The 9399-nt window shown below is 47.2% G+C and overlaps 1 long non-coding RNA gene across 1 annotated transcript; it reads right to left on the reverse strand.

Moving 5' to 3' along the window:
• Nucleotides 1-941: 941 nt before the first annotated feature.
• LOC123133802 (uncharacterized) lies at nucleotides 942-1441 on the reverse strand. The gene is made up of 2 exons (XR_006465392.1): nucleotides 1332-1441; nucleotides 942-1258 (listed from the first exon to the last, which is right to left on the reverse strand). It is a non-coding gene; the product is annotated as an uncharacterized lncRNA (long non-coding RNA).
• Nucleotides 1442-9399: the final 7958 nt, after the last annotated feature.

The following is a 9399-nucleotide window of genomic DNA, read 5'->3' on the forward strand; positions in this document are numbered from 1 at the left end:
TAGCCCTGCTCGGGAGCTGCAACGCAAGCAGCTGAGCAAGCTGGTGAGACCGCACTTGTTTGACACTTATATCCTCCTCACTCTGAAAGATAAACAAGCAGACAGATGACATGTTTTGCACATATAAGTATCAGTGCTGACAATTCATCACATTTCTTACTGACGGATAAAGTGACACAGTTTAAAATATCATTGACACAATATGGTATTGTTCAGGTCAAGACATGGCAGGAAATGCCATTGTGAAGGAGTTGGCAGCTTCACGACACCACTGGATTACAGATCAAGAACTCATAAGTATCAATGGTTAGTGTGCTGTCAATTTATCCCATTTCAGATTGGCAAAATAAGATCACTTGCTATGTATAGTTTAATTTACATGGTATGAAGAAGGAACTTGGTTGTACAACTGAAAACTTAACTTGATAAGGACAAACTTTTGTTTATGAACTGGAGTACATAATAAACTTTAAACATGCAATTTGATGCAAACACCAAAAATAAACAGTTGTTGCAGTCATGCCTAACCAAATATACACAACAAAGTTTGAAGGCTTGAGAAGGACAAACTTACATTATTGGTGAAGGCAGGCTCTATAAATCCCTTGTCCATGCTGATGGGGGGGGGGGGCAATTCAAGAAGTTTACCACAAAATCTTCTTCATAAGCATTGCCTTTATTCTACATTTTGTTAAGAGTAAATATAGATGTGACAATATAAGAAAAAATGGAGAGTATTTAAGATAAGATGAAGAGTGATGCTACATAACCAAGTAGCTATAAATGTAAGTACAGCGATACAGGCAAAAGGTACATCCAAGAGCAATGCAGAGCTAAACTTCTTCAGTACCATCGGTGTTATCCAACTTTATGGTAAGAGTAAATATAGATCTTATGTGTAGAAAATGGAGGGCAAAGGAAAATAAGCTGCAGAGTGATGGTACATGAACAACTACCTGTCAATATAAGTACACTGATAAAGGACAACAGGTACTTACAAGAACAATGCAGAGCTAAAATTTTTCATTGGCATTGGATATATTCTACACTAATGTAACCATTCATACAGATCAGATAATTTGGAACGAACAATTGATAAAAAATCTATCATGCATACTGCTGTCACATAATGAACCAGGTATGTATGCAAGTACAGTGATACAGGACAACAGGTACTAACAAGAGCAAAGCAGCGGGCAACATATTTGCGATATCCTGTCGTTCTTTTCAAACCGGAATTCTTTTTCGAGCAGATTTCCTGCAAATAAGATCCGCAAGGCACATGCGGAAATGTAGAAGTTCAAATTGTCATGCGATATCATAGACAGTACCTCATCCTCGGAACGAGACCAGTGCATAACAAGGTTTTTCCATTCAATGTCTTCTAAATTTAGCATAGGATACTTCACCAGAAATTCGTTTATAGACTTGCCATCAAAGTGTGATTTCCTCAGGTAACACCAATACTGCTGCAATGCTTCCTTGAAAAGCGCAAGCAAGCTTTGCTCGTCATGACTATCCAGATTGACCCTCGCCTACTTACAACAATGTAATGTAAATCATTAATGTGTTCAATCAGCAGAAAACAGGAAAATAATCACCATGAACAATAGCACTTACACGTAAGTGGGACAGAAAGATGTGAAAATGGTGTTTGTCTTCACTATAATCTTCCAATGATGGGAATATATGCACATAGTCCCTAACAACATTGAAAGCATTGTCCTTTAAACTGGGAATAACTGGAATGGGGTTCCAATCTGCAGGAATTGGCCGTCTCTGCAGTTGGGATAGGTCTTCGGCCGGTGGACTTGCTGTACTTTTTGCTGGAGTGGGATTTTTCTGTGGTACGGCTGGTGCTATGGCAACTGAAATTGGCATACCTTTTGCTAGAGTGCAGGTCCTATGTGGTGGGGCTAGTTGTGTGGCCAGTGAAGTATGGGTACAGTCTGCTGGAGTCGGTCCTACATTTTGTGTCACTGGTTGTACATCCAACATAAGTGGGGTGATGTCTGATTTCTCCGGCACAACCACGTTTTTAAGGACTTTGCTGGTGCTCCTTCATGTTCGGCAATCACCCTCTTCCTTTTTGATGTCTGATGCATAAGAACAACATTTGAGTGGAAAAACATGGTATGATGACAGATGGAATATGTATTGATAATGGATGGGCATGGCATCTCGACATATATAATGAGTAAACTAAGCAGATGGTGATGCAACAAAGTAGAAGAAATGCAAGACAACATATGCAAGATACGCGCAATCAATAAAACCTTGCCAAATTAGAGCAGGCAACTTGATGAGTGAACATGACAGGCCATCTGCCTTTGACTCCTCGAGGTTAGAATAGTCATTAGGATCATATTCTGAACAAGAATCTACAGGTGGGGAGCGTATGAGTTTCATTGAATCCAGAATGGCACTCAATGCCTTGGTGCCAATTTTGTAAGTCATTGCAGTGTTCCACAATATTCTTCTGATGCACGGATTCTGATATTCATTGTAATTACGTATAATATCTGAGAACCATGAAAACATAAATAGTTGTGAGATTATCTTTGTAATGCAGAGGATATTCTAATATAGGGGCGCCCCTATAAACACTTGTGTGCTATCACTGGATTCTGATGAAAGAGCTCATGTGTGCTGTAATATGGTGCGTGCATTTATATAATCTGGCACAAGTACACACAAAAATAGGCTCCAGAAGTAAGGATAGTTGGCAGATGATAGGTTCAAAATATAATGTATAGAGAGTTTATTGCCAAACCAGGATAACAAGAGCACACAACAACTAGGCAGATCATAGTGTACATAAAAGGGGTACACCATAACCACGATATATAAATCGGGAAAGTGGAATTGGCTTGAAAATACGGTGTTGTATTGCCGCTAGTAATTGAAAGCCTATCGATCAAGTACATGCCAGTTCTATCAGCTGTTGACTGCAGATGTCCCTGCTCCCCTTCCTGGCAAGGAACATACTGTACATACTAAATACAGAATAACAAAAGAGGAACATGTTAAAGAACAGAAGAGGAAGCATATTCTTGAGGTTCCGCTTAATTGCATACAATGTTGGTTGCCCACTCATGATGAATCACAGCGCCCTAAGAAATGCAATTCCATGCTGTCTCTCTATATGTGGCAGTTTTTAACAAGAGTCATTAGGATCATATTCTAAACAAGAGTCAACAGGTGGGGAGCGTATGAGTTTCATTGCATCCAGAATGGCACTCAATGCCTTGGTGCCAATTTTGTAAGTCATTGCAGTGTTTAGCTTCAAGTGTGGACTGCTGCTAGTGCGACACAAAGCAGCTACACAAATTATAGTGTAGATATAACGGGAAAACCATAAGCATCAGAGTAAAATCAGCAAAGTGGAACTTGCTGGAATATATGTGTTAGTATTGCCGGTACGGCTAGAAAGGCTTCGGATACCAGCTCTCTTCAACTGAAGGTGCGGTACTGTTAATATCAGTGTAACTCTCAAAGGCGACACAGCTCCCCGCATTTTCCTGCTATTCTTATAGGATTCAAGTGGGCAGGCCACTACAAATCCTATTCCCATGTTTACAAAATCCTACGAATCAAAGAGGCCTGACGAGTTCAAAGTGTCCATACCAACCGACCGTATAGACCTCTACACTGCAAATGTCCCTGCTCATCTTTACTACAAGGAACATACTATACCACTATCATACTCCCTCCGTTCCAAAATATAAGTCTTGGTAGAGATTTCCACTATGGATCACATACAGATGTATCCAGATACATTTTAGAGTGTAGATTCACTCATTTTGCTCCATATGTAGTCCATGGTGGAATCTATACAAAGACTTGTATTTAGGAACGGAGAGAGTACTTATTAAATAAGAACGGAAGAGGAACATGGTAAAGAAGAGCAAGCATTTTGGATAATAAAATGTTCGTTGCGCAGTGCCCACACATGATGAACCAGAGCGCATTAAGAAAGTAACTCCCTGTTGTCTCTCTATATGTGGTGCACGTGCTTTTTCGAAAGTAAAGTAGGAACATTAGCTGACCAATTAAATGTTATCCGTTTTAGTAATATCAGCATCATATCAGATTCATACTTGAGCAACAAGTTTGGAATTATGAGTGGCACGTTGTTTATCTTGATGGATTCAGGAGTAGTGCTAAGCAGGTACAATGATGGTACTGAATATAAAGGCATGTCTGCATTTGGGTCAGTCGACCATTTCAGGCAGTTGGATGAAGATCCTATGTCTCCTAACCCTTCTTCTTCCTCGTATCTGATTCTTCCCATACAGAACACCGCACGGGCCGCCGGCCGAACCATCGGCCCCCACCGCCTGTGTTCCTCTGCCATCCCCACCCCCCCGCCCCCACCCGTGTCGAGTTTTCTTCGTTCGGCGAGGCCCCATCACCGCCCCCCCCCCCCGACAACCAAAGTCCCCACCCGAGCCCCTTCGTTCGCACTGGCAAACTCCGGCGAGCTCTGAAAAATCGACTGACAATTTTGAAATTTAGTCTACTGTGATTTAACTAGTGTGGAATATAAAAGGCGAAAACCATAAGCATTGGGAGTATAGTGTTGAGCATGCCATGGCGGATCTGAAGGTGCAAACTGGACAAAGGCAACTTCGCAACCAATGTTTGCTCTCAAGTAGCAAGTAAGTGATGGACAAGAAATCAGAGTAAAGCAGTGGTGATCTATTTTCTTGCTGCGATAAATAAGTTGAGCAGATACAAAAGAGCACCACCTTTGGTGCGGCGCCGTGTATGCATCTGCTGCGAATTTGGCGATGTTGCGGTAGCAATGGCTGTCGGCAGCGTGGAAGCAGATCTAGGAGGGTAGACGGTGGCGGTGGGGCGCGGTGGATGAGACGGTCGTAGGAGCGGCGCTGGCAAGGTGGACGATGGCGGGGATGAAGCGAGAGGACGGGATGCAAGGATCCCGGTCCGAAGCCATGGATGAGAGAGGTCGATCTCTTGTAATGGACGGCGGCGTCGGGGTATCAGCTCCAACATGGTGGAGGAGGACGGTGGTGGATGGGGTGGCGGACGGAGGAGGCTGGGGTGGAGAGGGTGTTTTGGCGCCCATGGAGTACGAATGGGGAAATGGAGGTGGAGAGGAAGGGGGAACCATGTCTTCAGGGCGCGCTTGTCTCAAATGCGAGGAAATTTACAAACTTAGCCCCCGTTTCAAATTTCCTACATCACAGCAATATTATTCGGTTGGGGATAGGACAGTAATCTCGTATACACCGAATATTTGCCGACGAGAGTTTGTTTTTGGCGCCCGGCATGTATGAATCGGGGAGGGAGTCGATTTCAGTCGGGTGAGAGGCGGTTATGTCATGTTCGAGTGAAATTACAAACCTACCCCTATCGAAAACTATAGAAATTGAGCAGATAGGCTTCGCATGGCAGGGATAGGAAGTAGTAATTTCCATCTCGCAGATTTTGGTTTTGGGTGGTTACTGCGACTTTCCCCGCTTCATTCAAATTTTGCAGAGTGCATGTTTAGCGTGCCAACTCAATTCGAATCCCATTTGTATTCTATTTTTTTGGGCGGGTTCCATTTTCGATTGGAATAAAATTCTATATATATCATTTTTTTGATATATACTTTCAAAAGCACAACAAAGAATTCTGCTCCTTTACATGTATAATATGATTTACAAATACAATGATCTCAAAATCATAAGGTTGAATTCAAAAAATTAAACCAAATTATGTTCTACTAAAATGTATGGATCAGTAATATCTACATATTAAATAAAATAGATGCGCGTGAATTCATATGAGTATGCATGTTTGATAGATCAATTTTGGTTCGAGTGTGGATTACATGTATCATCATCTCGAATTCAAATATTTGAATCCTTTTTATGTTCACTCCTTTCATGCCCATCTCTCTTGCATGCATGCTCCTTCATGTAGCTATCACTCTCTTTTCTCCAGCTCACCCGCACGCTCACTTCATGTTTCTCCTATCCTCGCAAACATGGTCTCTCGACGTCTCCCTTGAGAAGTGTCACACTCTCCCTATCATTATACATTACACGGTTTTTATTATCTCTCACGTCTCTACCGTTCTCTCGTATCACTAGCACTACAAAAAAAAGACACATCCGTGACTTTGGGTCGAACGAAATTTTTTCCTGTCATACTTATGACACTTCTATGACAATAATTATGACAAAACACGGTATCATCCTAGATGTGGTGGGTCCTACTTATATGAAAAAAAATCATGACAGAAAATGGGCTTTTCGTCCTGGGCGGGCCAGAGACGCAGCTGCATGACATACTTTGGGCCGTCCATGACGGAAAAAACCGTGGTAGAAGCGAGGGCGAGGAAAATATCGGGGTGTTCCCGATTACGGTGGGTGGTCGGGGCCGAGCGATGCACGTTTCTCTCGTACACGCACGCGCGTGGGTGCGAGGCGTTGGGCTCTAACTGAACCCGACCGAGGCGTTGGGCTCTAACTGAACCCGAGCAATTGCACTGCAGGCTACGCGTTACTGAACCCGAGCGATCGATCGATGGCTGTTAACTGAACCCGATCGAGCGATTCCTTTGCTACTGCTGCTAACTGAAGCCGATCGATGCTGCCTCTGGATGAACAATGAGTGTTGCGGGGGGGGGGGGGGTTGGATGAACAGTTCCCGCTAAGGGTGGATGAACAAGACCCCGTGGCGTGCCTCTGGATGAACAGTGAGTGTTGCTGGGGGGTTTGGATGAACAGTTCCCGTTGGGGGTGGATGAACAGGACCCCGATCGTTCGAGCCGGTTGGGGCTGGATGAACAGGACCCCGTGGAGGGCAGGATGAACAGGACCACCCCATGGAGGGCAGGATGAACAGTAGATGGTGGAGGGCTGGATGAACAGTAGCCCATGGAGGGGTGGTTGAACAGGAGCCCGTGGAGAGGGCTGGTTGAACAGTAGCCGGTGGAGTAGCGCGCGGTGGAGGCTGGATGAACATGAATAGTCGCAGGTGGAGGCTGGAGGAGGTCGACGGTGGATGAACAGTAGCCCGTGGAGGCTGGAGGGGGTCGACGGTGGAGATGAGTAGTATCCCGTAGAGTCCCATTTTGCGGTACGCCACACCCCTCCCGATGAACAGGACCGCCGCTTCGACCGTAGTGCTCCAACACAAGTCCGTTTCCTCCGTTTTGCGGTACGCCACACCCCTCCCAATCAACAGGACCCCCGTTTCGACCGTAGGAGGTCCGTTTCCTCCATTTTGCGGTACGCCAGACCCCTCCCGATGAACATGATCCCGTTTCAAACGTGGTCGGTCGAACACAAGGTCGTTTCCTCTGTTCTGCGGTACGCCAGGCCTCGTTTCCATCGGCTGTTCCGTCCAAGCTGGTTGGCTCCCACGTGTTCCGTTGCCTCCCGATGAACATGACGCATTCCGTTGCCTCCCCATGAACACGACGACGACGTTGTTTCTCCGTTCCGACCCAGCCATGTACACGAGCCCTGGCCGTACATACGCGCGAGTAGGCGTTCGAGACCCCGCCCGTATGTATGTATGTGGCCGTATTTACTTTCTTGCACCCTGGCCGCTGTACGTACGTGTACATGCTACGTTCGCGCCTCTACTACGACACGTGCGTGCCTCTACATCGACCAGTATGTACGTACACGTTCGCGACCAGAATGACAACGCTACGTACACTTCGACCAGGTGGGTCCCGACTGTCAGGCACTTCCTTGCGTTCGAAGATGTAGCTGGTGGGTCCCAGCACTCAGGGGGGCGGGTCGTTTTTTTTTGGTTTTGCCCGGATGCACTTCCTTGCGTGCGAAGATGTAGCTGGTGGGTCCCAGCAGTCAGAGGGAAATGTTTTTTTTCGAAATACGGTGGCTTGTCCAGTGGGTCCCCGCTATCAAGTGGATGAATAATTATTTTGCACGTAATAAGGAGGCACTTCCTTGCTGCGGTCGTGGACCCAGCTGTCAGCCTCTCCACGTAAAGTCCACATCCAATGAAAGCCGTTCCTTGACCATGTTGACCACGCCACGCCAAGAGCACCAGGGCAGTGGACGACGGCGAGGCCTAGGAAGGGGACGACACGGAGCCGAGAAAGACGCGGCAGTGGAAGCCCGCGCGGAGAGGAGTACGAGGGTTCGCTGGTTCGGCTGCGGTGTGAGGCTGCCGTCGCCGCAGGGCCTGGCCAGCGGTGGGAATAGTAGGGGGCGGTGAGGCCTCCGCTGCAGCACAGCCGACCACGGGAGGCAGGAGCATGCGGCATGACCGGTGCTGCTTTGGGCGGCTGGAGCAAGAAGACCAGAGGTTGAAGAAGCACTACGGCCGTTGGATGGACATCGTACGGTCACTTGAGCTAGAATCCTTCATATTGACTAAGTTGACAAAGCACTCCGTCCCTGTTAACTTAGTAGGCCCACAAGTCAGCCTCCCACCAAGGTGGGTCCCAACCAGCAGGGGGAGTATTCATTTTTTGTGCGTAATAAGGAGGCACTTCCAGTGGGTCCAAGCTGACAGCGGGGGGAACATTTTTTTCACACAATACGGTGGCCCGTCCGCTGGGTCCCAGCAGTCAGGGGGCAAACATTTTTTTGTGAAATACGATGGTCCGTCTGGTGGGTCCCTGCTGTCAGGTGGAGGAATCATTATTTTCCGCGTAATAAGGAGGCACTTCCTTGCTGCCATCATGGACCCAGCTGTCAGCCTCTCCACGTACAGCCCACGTCCGATGGAAGCCGTTCCTTGACCATGTTGACCACGTCGCGCCGAGAGCACCAGGGCGGTGGACGACGGCGAGGCCTAGGAAGGGGACGACGTGGAGCCGGGGAAGACGCGACAGTGGAAGCCCGCGCGGAGAGGAGTACGAGGGTTCACTGGTTCGGCTGCGGTGTGAGGCTGTCGTCGCCGCGGAATAACAGGGGGTGTGGCTGAATAGAGGGATGGCCTGGCCAGCGGTGGAAGTAGTAGTGGGCGGTGAGGTCTCCGCGGCATCACAGCCGGCCACGGGAGGCAGGAGCACGCGGCACGACTGGTGCTGCTTTGGGCGGCTAGAGCAAGAAGACCAGAGGTTGAAGAAGCACTACGGCCGTTGGATGGACATCATACGGTCACTACAGCTAGAATCGTTCATATTGACTAAGTTGACAAAGCCCTTGGTACGCCTGAACTTAGTAGGCCCATAGGTCAGCTTCTGAAATGGTGCACCCCAGATGTCAGGGGGAGGAATCATTTTTTGGGCGGGTGAAGCTAGATATCCGAGATTGAAGAAGAAGCATGGCATCCGTTGGATGGACATCCAAGGGCCACTGCTGCTAGAACCGTGTGTTGACTATAATAAGTTGACAAAGCCTTGCATACGCGTCAACTTCTTTTTTTAGGGGACGCGTCAACTTAGTAGGCCCACAAGTG

Source organism: Triticum aestivum, chromosome 6B (assembly GCF_018294505.1).
Source record: "Triticum aestivum cultivar Chinese Spring chromosome 6B, IWGSC CS RefSeq v2.1, whole genome shotgun sequence".
In the NCBI taxonomy this organism is placed as follows: Eukaryota; Viridiplantae; Streptophyta; class Magnoliopsida; order Poales; family Poaceae; genus Triticum; species Triticum aestivum.